A 12,827-nucleotide genomic window follows, 5' to 3' on the forward strand; every position below is an offset into this window, starting at 1 on the left:
CTTTCATTGTTATTATTATTATTATTATTATCATTTTTTCCAGTGGGGGCATGGATCAAACTTTCCCTTGTGCTGTGGGACCCTGTGTCACTTTCGGGCTGCTGATCAGCAGGGGCCCACAGGGCGAATGAATGCCCATTCCCACAAAGGGGACACTGATGCAGTAACAAAGTGCTTGCCTCATTTCAATCCCAACTTGACAAATACTGATGCCAAATGGTCATTCCATTACAAGGCAGCTCGCCAGTCTTGGGCCAGGGGGAATGTTGACCAGCTTGAAAGTTTGGCAGCACCTGGTGGGGGTACGATGAAGGTGCGGGTAGGCAGGACAGAGGGGCTGAGTCCAGGCTGGCAGTGGTTAGTTTTATTAAATAGAATTAGTGGCACAGACCAAGCTTTTTAGCCCAACCAGTCCGTGTCAGTGTTTATGCTCCAGTTGGGCCTCCTCCCAATCTTTCTTCATCTAAACCTGTCATCCTAACTATCGATTTCCTTCTCGCTCCAATACTTGTCTAATTTCCCCTTAATTGCATCTGTACTACTTGCTTCAACCACTCCCCATGGTAAAGACTTCCATATTCCTATCACCCTTTGTGGGCCTGCAAAAATAATGATAAACCTATCTTTTCTGTGGGCCTTACTGCTCTAACGCCAATGCAATATGTTGTGTGCCCTGGTAATGACAATTAAGGTTCTGATGTATGTCACAGAGCCCATATTAACATATTAACAGGGATCTAATACCTGAACCAGTTGGTGTTCAAAGGGCTATTGATTGGCCCCTTGTAAAGGTTTTGTGTGTGTGGCAACACATTTGCTGGATTTTTATTTATTTCCCCCCCTAATTTAAATAAATTAACATTGTTTTATTAAATAAAGCTGATTTGAGGCAGCACGGTAGCATTGTGGATAGAACAATTGCTTCACAGCTCCAGGATCCCAGGTTCGATTCCCGGCTTGGGTCACTCTCTGTGCGGAGTCTGCACGCTCTCCCCGTGTGTGCGTGGGTTTCCTCCGGGTGCTCCGGTTTCCTCCCGCAGTCCAAAGATGTGCAGGTTAGGTGGATTGGCCATGCTAAATTGCCCATAGTGTCCAAAATTGCCCTTAGTGTTGGGTGGGGTTATTGGGTTATGGGGATAGGGTGGAGGTGTGGACCTTGGATAGGGCGCTCTTTCCAAGAGCCGGTGCAGACTCGATGGGCCGAATGGCCTCCTTCTGCACTGTAAATTCTATGACTCTATAAACAGAGGCAGATTTTCAACAGGTCCTTCGGAGATGAATGTTCTAAATAACAACACATTGCCATGTGATGTACAACCCAAATCCACTCTGTGCAATGTCAATATAAACATCATCTGGTGTTTTACTGGGACCAGTTAATTATTGATTGGTAAGGCACTGCAGATCATATTGCAGAACACTGTCAAAGATGAAGAAACAGTGAAGCCAAAGTAAGTCAGATAATAGGGACAGGTTGATGCCATGCTTGAGTTAGAAAATCCTGTTGATTGTATGAGGGAGGAAAACTGAAAGAGGTAAAGAATGTAGTGGCTTGTAACACTACGATAGGAATGAGTTTACTTTGGAGACTTATAACCAGGCTTGATTTCAACAGTTAGACTGCAGTGTGTGGACTCCAATTAGTATCACCCCGTACGCCACATGGAACAGCGAATGAGATAAGTAAAACCAACCATATGATTAGTCAACCTTGTAATGATATGCTTCTCGTATATTCTTGGCAGACCCTAATCTCGACTAGGTGCTGCTACTAGAGGAAGCAGAAATGCTAGGATATCAATTCCCAAATTTCAGGCTGACAAGTCACAGGGTGAGGGGGAGGGTGTGTGTGGTGATACACCACTGTACTTTCCTAGCATTGTACATAGTTATATAATAGTTGTGTGTAACTTGGCCCTGTAATCCTGTGCATTGTACTGTGTATTGTACTGTAGCTCTGTAGAGGTTCGGTCACCTGTATGTAACCTGACCTGGCCACGGAGAGCTCCGCCTTGGCCACTCCCCCGGGAGTTAGGTATAAGACCCAGCTTCTGAGACCTGACCCATTTTGTCTGGGGTTGTCTGTGTCGGGTAAGCTTCCTATGTAGTGTATTAAAGCCTTGGTTAAAGTCCCATATGTCTTTGTGGTTCTTGACGCTTAGTGCATCAGTGTGGAAGCGTGGGGGGAGAGGGGATGGGGTGGGAATGAGTGGGGGCTGGGGAGGAGAACTGCACTATTCTGAGTTCCAGCTGAACAGGAAGAACATCTGTGCACTAAATGTGGGCAACTGGTTTACAACTTCAGTCATGTTACTATCTTAGTGGAAATCAGGAGCTGTCTTAATACCTGGTCTGAATTGATAATGATTGACAATAATGATAGGAAAGGATAGTTGACCTGGCTTGTTACTTCCGACCAGCTAATCTGCACAGAACTGAAACTTGGCAGATAGTTATGATTCAGGCCTTTGGGGTGGCATGGTAACGCAGTGGTTAGCATTGCTGTCGAGGACCCAGGTTTGATCCCGGCCCAGGGTCTCTGTCGGCGTGGAGTTTGTACATCCTTTCCATGTCTGGGTGGGTCTCACCCCCAGAACTCAAAAAGATGAGCAGGGTAGGTGGATTGGCCACACTAAATTGCCCCTTAATTGGAAAAAAAGAATTGGGTACTCCTAAATTTAAAAAAAACTGTAAATTTAAAAAAAATTATTCAGGCATTTGCAGGTTTGCGTACCAAAACATAGAAAGTGGTTTCAAGATTATTTCTATTAGATGGTGGTAAAAAGTTTCAATGGCAGGGAATAAAAAGAGTAACTGCGCTATTAATTTTTAAATTAAACATATTATTGACTGCTACTGTACTTCCGTGATTCGCAAATGGATTTATTTGTTGGGTGGTGTAAACAAGGAATAGTTTCCAGAGCTGGCCCAGTGTTTAGATGTCAAGAGCATGTTTACGTTTAGTTAATTTGGCAATTCCTTTTACACATGAAGGATGAGATGAGCAGCTCCAGGGAATTGAAACAACTTCACTGTTATGGTAGGTAGGGGGCTGTGCTACAATTACAAGACAACAATTACGCACAGCAGAGGCAGAGAGCCGTGCTGTATTCCTGCCCTTATGTACAAGACACTGAGACTTTTACTGATTCAGTTCTCAGCTCTATTACAATAGCTGAAATGAAAGTGCTGAGAATCCAGATGGCTCTTCTGCTGTCTTTGCGTTGCCATGGAATTATGTGGGAAAAAAATACCTCAGCGTTTAGGTCAGGATGTTTGGTTTTGAAGAATGAGGGAACTACATGCTGCACACAACAAGAAAGAGTCAAATTATTCAATTTACTGCATTGTGGCTTCGGATGGAATAATTCAAGGAACTCTGTATTGGTCGGACACTTCTGATCTCAGCATTCATTACAGCAACAATCTGTGGGCCACACAGTGTCATCCAGTAAGTGTATTAAATAGAAAGAAGCACAGGGTCACATACTTTACAGCTGGAGAGATTTATGGTGACAGAGTCAGATTACAATGTATGCCTCTGTTTAGCTGCAGTGGATAAATTCACCTGTTATTCATGTCAAAAAAATATACTGGTTCTAGGTAAGAAGTCCATGCTGGATTTTGTTAGTGTGAGGTTTGGCTGAGAATACTAATCGACGTGGGATAAATCGTTTGCTGTGATGTCGGTTATATTTTAACCACTGAACATGCTTTGGATATACACTACAGACCCGTCCACCCTGACATCGGAAATTCCCGCCCGGGTTCAACGGACCTGTTGAAGTGAGACTCCTTTAATAGAATTTACAATGCAGAAGGAGGCCATTCAGCCCATCGAGTCAAGCACCAGTTCTTGGAAAGAGCACCCTACTTAAGGGGGAACTCTAGTTGGGCTATGCAACCTATTCACCCAATAGGATGGGAGCACGCGTAGCTTAAAAGAGAGCACAGGCTTTGTCCTCAGTTCTTGAATTTGGAAGTGGGGAAAATATGGCCTGTATCACAACATTCTGTATATAGTCCTTGTTTGTAAATAAATAGTGTCACCACACCCTGGGTCAGTATGTGGTCAATCAGCCCCACTTGACCCGGAGTCGCAACACAGGTGTAATTAGATTTTATTTAAAATACCCAAGGTCATTGGTTGAGCCCAATAAACTCCAGTCTGCAGGTTTGTAAGATTAAAACTTTATGAACAGTTTTGTGCTGTAGGTATTGAGTCCGACATTTAAGATCTGCGTAAGATATTCCAAATTGGGCAGCACGGTGGCTCAGTGGGTTAGCCTTGCAGCCTCACGGCGCCGAGGTCCCAGGTTCGATCCCGGCTCTGGGTCACTGTCCGTGTGGAGTTTGCACATTCTCCCCCTGTTTGCATGGGTTTCACCCCCACAACCCAAAGATGTGCAGGTTAGGTGGATTGAACATGCTAAATTGCCCCTTAATTGGAAAAAATGAATTGGGTACTCTAAATTTTTAAATTTTATTTAATTAAAAAAAATATTCCAAATTGATTCCAGGTCAGAACCTGGCAACCAATCGAGACAAGCAATATTTATCTCATTAAGTTGGGTTGGATCCACCACCCTGCTTAACCAGTTCATTCACCTTTTTACATCAACTGTTTTTTGGCTTCGCAAAGAGCAATGTAGCATTTGTCTTGATCAGTGGAGTTAGTCAGGCTGCAGGAAGAATTTAAAACTATTGAAACTTTGCTTCAACTTGATCCCATAGTTGAATGAACATTGTATTATGGTGGTTGTGTCTGTCACACGTGTGAGTATCCGATGCGTTTCATACAGGAAACTCGCAGAACTGTCTGTGTGGAGTTTGCACATTCTCCCCGTGTCATGGGTTTCCTCCAGATGCTCCGGTTTCCTCCCACAGTCCAAAGATGTGCGGGCTAGGTGGATTGGCCAGGCTAAATTGCCCCTTAGTGTTCAGGGATATGCAGGTTAGGCTATGGGGCTATTGGGATAGAGCGGGGTAGATGGGTGAGTGGATATGGTTAGAGTGCTCTTTAGCAGGGTTGGCACAGACTTGATGGGCTGTATAGCCTCCCTCTACACAGTAGCGATTCTATAAAAACACAAGTAACCTTCTATTATGTACAGTATTATCATTAAATGGACAGAAAATGTCCCACCCTTTTCCAACCCCCCTCCTTCCTAACCAGCTCCACTCTCTCGACACACACACACAGACAAACAGCACAGAGGGGAAAGGGTTCTGAAAAGGGAAAGAAAATATAAGTACAAATAAAAGGATAAAGTTCTTTGATGCACTAGGATGCCTTTCACTCAATGTCTTTCTGAAGTTCAGCCTTTTGTTTTGGTACTTCTTCGTTTTAGGCTTGAGATGATTTTCTCCGGCAAAGTTGTCTACTTTCTCTGCAGACACAGCACCACTTCAGGTTCACAGCAGAGGATGTGTCAGGCACTCACTGCTTTCAGAACAATTTCATAGAATTTACAGGTCAGAAAGAGGCCATTCAGCCCATCGAATCTGCACCAGCCCTTGGAAAGAGCACCCCACTTAAGCCCCACGCTTTCACCCTATTCCCTTTATCCCCGTAACCCCAACTAACCTTTTTGGACACTAAGGGCAATTTAGAATGGCCAATCCACCTAACCTGCACATCTTTGGACTGTATGCAGCAGTTATTTCATGTCAACAAGCAGGAGAGCGAGGGAGAGCATTCCTTTCACTTCCAAGTTCTAAATACTTCTGCCCAGTTCTCTCAGGAAACATTACACAGGAACAAATCACTGACCATTGCCAGGCAGAACACTATCCCTGGTCAACCCACCGGTTGACAGTTAACCAATCGAACCAACTCCCTCCAAAGATGGTTCCTTAGATCGACTCGGTGCCAAAGAGTCTGGGTTCTCCTTTGCAAAATACAAAGCCTTGGAACACAATGTCCTGGCAAGCAGGCTGTTTCAACTTCAAATCCTCTGCTTAAAGACACATCCTGATTATGGGGTCACGGAGCAAAATAAAATAAATGGGAACCAAAGAAATAAACAGGACGAACTCTTACAATAGTTTATAGTTGATTATTGACCAGAGACCCTATAACTAGAGGACTTTTTGCTCGTCTGGTAAATTGTCCACCACGCCCGTGACAATTCCCGTGATTGATCAGACCGGAAGATTTAGACCCTTGTAATTATTATGAACACACGGACTTGTAACACATGCGATGCTTCATTTTCTTTCAGCAGCAACACAAATAGCCAAGAGGTTGACCGTATTAATTTAACAGAAGTAGGGGGCACTGTTTTAAAATTAGGGGTTTCCCTTACCGGACAGCGATGAGGAGAATGTTTTCTCTCAGAGGGTTGTCCGACTTTGGAACTCTCTGCCTCAGAAGGCAGAGTCACTGAATATTTTGAAGGCGGAGTTAGATAATTTCTTGTTATGCAAGGGAATTAAAAGGTTATCGGGGGTGGATGGGAATGTGGAATTCAAAACACAAACTGATGAGCCATGGTCTCGTTGAATGAAGGAGCAGGTTTGAGATGCTGAATGACCTACTTCTCTTATTTTATATTTTTGTGTATTTGTATAAAAGTTGTCTGAATGTACTTCACAATTGGAAACAGCGTAATGGCAATATAGATTAAGAGGTGACTTGTTAAAAAAATAGGGCGAGATTGCTTCTCTGTGGCGGGAGACAGCCTGTTGTTGTCCGCCGGTGGGTTTCTCTGGTCTCGCTGCTGTCAAAGGGATTTCCTGTTGAATCCACCCCACACCGCCAGGAAACCTGTGGTGTAGGGGCAGCACGGTGGTGCAGTGGGTTAGTCCTGTTGCCTCATGGCGTCCAGGTCCCAGGTTCGATTCCGGCTCTGGGTCACTGTCCGTGTGGAGTTTGCACATTCTCCCCGTGTTTGTGTGAATTTCGCCCCCACAACCCAAAGATGTGCAGGGTAGGTGGGTTGGCCACGCTAAATTGCCCCTTAACTGGAAAAAATTAATTGGGTACTCTAAATTTATTTTAAAAAAGGAAACCTGTGGCGCGGGAAGCACTCTCGCTGGAAGCGGAAGATCCCACTGGCATGAAAAGCTGGAAGATCTCACTCATGGGTTTTGGGGATGCTTTCAAAGTCAGAAATGTGGTGTTGGGTGTTCTGAGGTACAGATAAACCAACATGGTTGTATTTGGTACAACGCTGTTTTATTTCAACTTATTATTTACAGATCTGTCCTGGTACTCAGCACGTGGTGACTCCCTGTGTGTGATGTTAATCAGGTTCTGTCCTTGTCCTGGTCTCCAGATCTACTGGCCACCAGGTGTCGTGTTTCTTCTCTTATACTGTCTCTGTCCTTGTCTGTGATTGGCTGTCGTGTTATGTATGCTGATTTGTCTGTTGGTCTGTCTATCATGATGTGTGTGTTTGAATATCATGACATCCCCCCTTTTTTTACAAGATGATGTGCCTACGTGGTTGTAAATATGAATGTGTCCTGAGTGCAGCTTTTTTTTTTGGTACAACGCTGTTTTATTTCAACTTGTTATTTACAGATCTGTCCTGGTACTCAGCACGTGGTGACTCTCTGAGTGTGTTGTTAATCAGGTCCTGTCCTTGTCCTGGTCTCCAGATCTGCTGGCCACCAGGTGTCGTGTTTCTTCTCTTATACTGTCTCTGTCCTTGTCTGTGATTGGCTGTCGTGTTATGTATGCTGATTTGTCTGTTGGTCTGTCTATCATGATGTGTGTGTTTGAATATCATGACAAGAAAGAGAAGAGATTTTGTTTTAAGGTGCGAATTGCAAGAAGTCGCACCCAGGTGGACAGTTTTGTCACAAAGCTGATAGGAAAGAATGGGAGATGTACAAATGGGTGGAGGATTAAAACATCTAAGAAGAGCAAGACCATGAAGAGATTTGAAGAAGATGAGGAGGAGGTTATTACACTGGAGAAATTAAACCAATCTAAGTTAGCTGGACAAGTGGGAACTAGCAGAGGACAAAAAACAAGCGGTGGTATTTTGGTCAAGATGGAGTTTATGGAAAGTGGAGAATAATGAAAAATGAGACATTGGAATATTTAAGTCTAAAAATATGCATGGACAAGGGGGCAATAGTGAAGGATTGGCAATGAGTTCAACATGAGATTTATAGTTCATCTCAGGGTTGAAAAAGATGCCAATGTTTAGTTTGTGCTAAGTAAGTGGCTGAGGGGGTGGGGGTGTTAAATGCAATCAGTGGTGAGGTGTTAGCCTTGATGACCTCAGTGGCCATCCTCTGGTCACTGGGGCCTGTGTAGGCCCATCTGGGCAGGAGAACTAGCACCATGGCTGTGAACTCCTCAGTTATCACAGTTTCCTCAGATGTGACGATCATTGGCAGCGTGTTGGAAGAGCTGCTGTCACCATCAGGAGCTCCCTGACAGGAACTCTCAGATGCACCGAGCTGCACGCAATCCACCAACATAAGGTATCTTTGAACCCTCTGCTCACCAGCGATGGATTCACTAGGTACCTCCTCTGACTCACATATTGGCAAAGACCTCCTGAGGTAGCTGCCTGTGTGTGGGTTTGCAGGTCTGTATGCAACCCCAAAACCCCCTGATTGAGTTCCTGGAATTGCCGCTCCATGAGAGTTACCACTCTTTCAATGGAGGAGTCTGTGTATTCAGAGCTCCGGACAAAGGCAGTGTTCTCATTCTGCATAGACTCCTGCAAAGCAGAGACCATGGCATGTAGGCCCTCAGGGATCTCTTCCAGATCTTCCTGTGCATCATTCTGGACATTAGCATCTGCTGCCTGATGGATGACTCCAGAGGCTCATCAAATTCCTCAGATTCAGCATCATCCTAGTCTCTACCAATCCTCTGACTGCCAGCACCCTGTGGACACTCTGCCTCTGCCATCTCATCAGGCAAGTGTGACGTGCCTTCACTATTGTGCACTACTATCTGCCCCGATACACATATGGCTATCAACATGCCTGTATCTGTGCTGGTGCATGGTGCAGCCAGAGGACATGAAGTGGGTGCAACTGGCAGCTGGTCATCCTCGGAGGTCAACGGTTTGATCCTCAGGTTCCTTCTGAGGTCATGAGGATGCTCCATCTGAGGAGAAAGAATAATTATAAGTCTTGAACAGCATTATGAACTCAGAGGGCACGCAGTCTGGTTGCTTTTTGGAATGGACATCTGGCTGAGCAATGAGATCTGAATGGATGGGCAACAGGGATGAGTCGATTTCACACAGCAGTCTTACAACTGCTGCCCTAGGTCTCACATCCCCTCCCCCAATCTCTTCCCTGTTCACTGGACTCTTACCCTCCACCGAGACCCCTGCTTCTACACAACTAATGAATCTAGTTCCACATCCTTTAATAATTTTTATAATCTTTATTGTCACAAGTAGGCTTACATTAACACTGCAATGAAATTACTGTGAAAAGCCCTCAGTTGCCACATTCCGGCGCCAGTTCGGGTACACGGAGGGAGAATTCAGAATGTCCAATTCACCTAACAGCGCATCTTTCGGGACTTGTGGGAGGAAACAGGAGCACCCGGAGGAAACCCACGCAGACACGGGGAGAACGTGCAGACTCCGCACAGACAGTGACCCAAGTCGGGAATCAAACCTGGGACCCTGGAGCTGTGAAGCCATAGTGCTAACCACTGTGCTACTGTGTCGCCCTGCCATTTTGAGTACTTGCCCCTCAGTCTGACTTCAGAGCAGAAGATTTGGGGCCCCACCATCTGCCCATCATTGCTCCTGCATGTTGTGAATCTCTTCTCTTGTAAGGACAGAGGTGCACTCAGAAGGCTCCATCTCTGGCTGGCATTGCTGGAGCATGCCAGCCTCCCCGCACCATGCCACCAAAGAGGCAGATTCAGGTGCCCATCATATTACCAAACCTTACCTTTGCATACATAGCAGCCATCTGGTTTAGTCATGTGTAATCTTTCAAGGCACAGGAATATGTACCAATTGATCTTCTGCATGTCACCACCCATGGGCACCAACAAATGCTGCCACCCATAAAGACATCTATCTATTCAAGGTTCCAACTGGAATCAGTGTTCACCCTGGCAGAGTGCAGAAGGTCATTGAACCCTTTCCTGCACTGGTTCCAGGTCCTTTGCACGACATCATGCCCGTTGATCTATAGAATCCATAGAATTCTTGCAGGGCAGAAGGTGGCCATTCGGCCCATTGAGTCTGCACTAACCCTCCGAAAGAGCACCCTCCCTGGGCCCACTGCCCCACCCTATCACCCAACTCCACCTAACCTACATGTCTTTGATGTCTGATCAGTAGCTTGTAGTTTCCATTGCCATTTCCGAGTCCACAGTTTTTCAGGCACTGTGTTGTCTCTGGAAATTGGCAGGTCAAAGTCACCAGAAAAGTCACCCAAACATATTGTAGATGTGGTCGTTGAGGATGAATGTGTAGTCTGGCCACTGCTCAATACTTCAAACCTTTTAACGGAAAATGCCAGACTATTGTTTTGCCGAGCTTTGTCTTCTTGTCTCGCCTTCAACGTCCTGCGTTTTTGACTTCCAGATTCATAGTATCTCTTCATGTTGAATGGGGATAATCTGTCTTAATTTCAATGATTCAAGAATAAGTCTTCAGAATCCTCTGTCAAGTGAAGCCTCCTTAAGCAAAAGCAGCCGATAGGCTCCATTTATAGAAAGGAAATGAATGATCCTGTGTGCGAATTTAATTCTTGGTCTTTGTCTTGATTTGTGACAAGCTGTGCAGTAATTTAAAGCCTTGATGACAACATATTTAACAAACTACTGATTGAGATCTTCCTTTTAATACCTTACTTGGTAAAACAAATGCCATCAGATTCTGAAAACAGGTACAAGTGTAGATTTGCCAGTAAACTATTTTCCTGCTGGTGTCTGATTTGTCAGTAAAGGCCAGAGTGTGATGATTCAGACAAAGCAGTTTTACAACTGGACAGCTGTATTATTTTGTTGGAAGATGATCCTTACCACCCACCCCCCAACGCAGCGTAGGCCAATTACATTGGCAGCACGGTGGCACAGTGGGTAGCACTACTGCCTCACAGCGCCGGGTTCGGGTTTTGGTCTTGCATGATTGTCTGTGTGGAATTTGTACGTTCTCCCCGTGTCTGCGTGGGTTTCGTCCGGGTGCTCTGGTTTCTTCCCACAACCCAAAGATGTGCAAGTTTGGTGGATTGGCCATGATCATGCATGGGGTTGCAGGAATAGGGAAGCGGAGTGAGCCTAGGTAGAGTGCTCTTTCGGAGGAACGGTGCAGACTCGAAGGGCTGAATGGCCTCCCTTCTGCACTGTAGGGATTCAATAATATGACCTGCAACCCAGGGTTCATCACACTACTGCCTTAAAATTGATGATTAGTTTCTTTTCAAAGCACTTTTATTGAAGTTTTTCATTAAAAAAATTAAAGCAACAAAACCACAGGAATGGTACAGCTCAGCACAAAAAAGTCTCAACATATATGGATACACAGAGGAACAGGAGAGCAGCAATATAATTGACTCAGTACAAACATTAGAATCAATTTGGTGCCTCTGTATACATCACCAGAGCACAAGGGAGAGAAGGATAAAGCCATGAAAACATGATAAAATGGTGTATTCCTTCCCAAACGGCGATTGCTCACAACGACCACGACAGTTCAGGATAAATATTTTGTGCCAAGTGCAGGTTCGCACCAGAACTTATCTCCCTCAACTCCAGCAACAGCTGAGGCATCAATGACACACTGTAACCCCTTCCCTCCGGATGTCAGACTCATCTGTTCCTCTGCAGGATTCAATCACGGATTCTTAAACCCCACCATAACAAAAATAGAAAAATGCAAAGAAAATACGCAAGAACCCCAGTTCCCGAAGTTTGTTTTACATATACCACATGTATTCCCAACCTCAGGCCCAGTACAGAATGATCATCATTCCAGATATTTATACAGGGAGGACCAGCAATTCAGATTATGGTCAGTGTAGCCAGTGTTTCCCAACTCATTAAACAAGGCAGGATACAAAAGGGAGAGCTCCAAGGAGCAAAGGTTCTCAGTATAAATGAGGGTCAATATACAACCATAAGTCTGCATTCCTCTGGCCCACGCCCAACCCCAAGAATAAAGAAGAAAAAAAGCTGCTCATTCATACAGGGGAACATCCCAACCATAAGGCTGACAACAGGATATCAACCACAGTACAGGACCTGTCCCAATCCCACGCCCTCGTGCACTTAGGAATGAATAAACCAAGGCTATTCAAGAACATCAAAAAACAGTCTCTCAGGATGTCCCTAATAACTCCCAAGAGAACAACAGGATGTCAATCACAGAACCGGACTTGGCCTCGTCCAAGCACACTCTGAGACAGGGGTGTCAATACCTCCAAGACACCTAGCACATGCCAGGACCCACCTCCCCAGGGAAGGAACACTGGAGTAAACCCAAGAACATAAGACACAGACTCGCAATGCAAGTAGGATATTCGGGGACAGAGTAGCGCTGCCTCAACAGATACAATACACTGCCTCCCCATTGAAGACCCAACCACGATAAAGAGGACATTCAGGAAACCAATGTATCAGACCACCTGGTGGAGGGTGCCTAACTCCCACATCAAGCCTACCCCCAAACGGAAGAAGGACTCCGACAATCCAGAGGTATAACATACAGGCTCTCACTTCAACAAATCAAACAGAGATAAACCGACCACAACCAGACATGCACCACCTCTCATTTCCCCTACCCCAATTGCCACAAAATAAAATCAGAAGGAACACAGTCCACTCCAGGATACAGGACATGCCCAGACCTTTGAAGGAGACAGGTACGAATTCTCAAAATAAC

At 45.1% G+C, this 12,827-nt stretch overlaps 1 protein-coding gene across 3 annotated transcripts in view; it reads left to right on the forward strand.

Annotated features, from left to right (window-relative positions):
- The window catches only part of eml1 (EMAP like 1), a 369,982-nt gene that overhangs the window by 150,760 nt on the left and 206,395 nt on the right, over positions 1 to 12,827 (forward strand). The window lies entirely within an intron of this gene.

The sequence above is a fragment of the Scyliorhinus torazame genome, chromosome 2 (genome assembly GCF_047496885.1).
Source record: "Scyliorhinus torazame isolate Kashiwa2021f chromosome 2, sScyTor2.1, whole genome shotgun sequence".
Taxonomy (NCBI): Eukaryota; Metazoa; Chordata; class Chondrichthyes; order Carcharhiniformes; family Scyliorhinidae; genus Scyliorhinus; species Scyliorhinus torazame.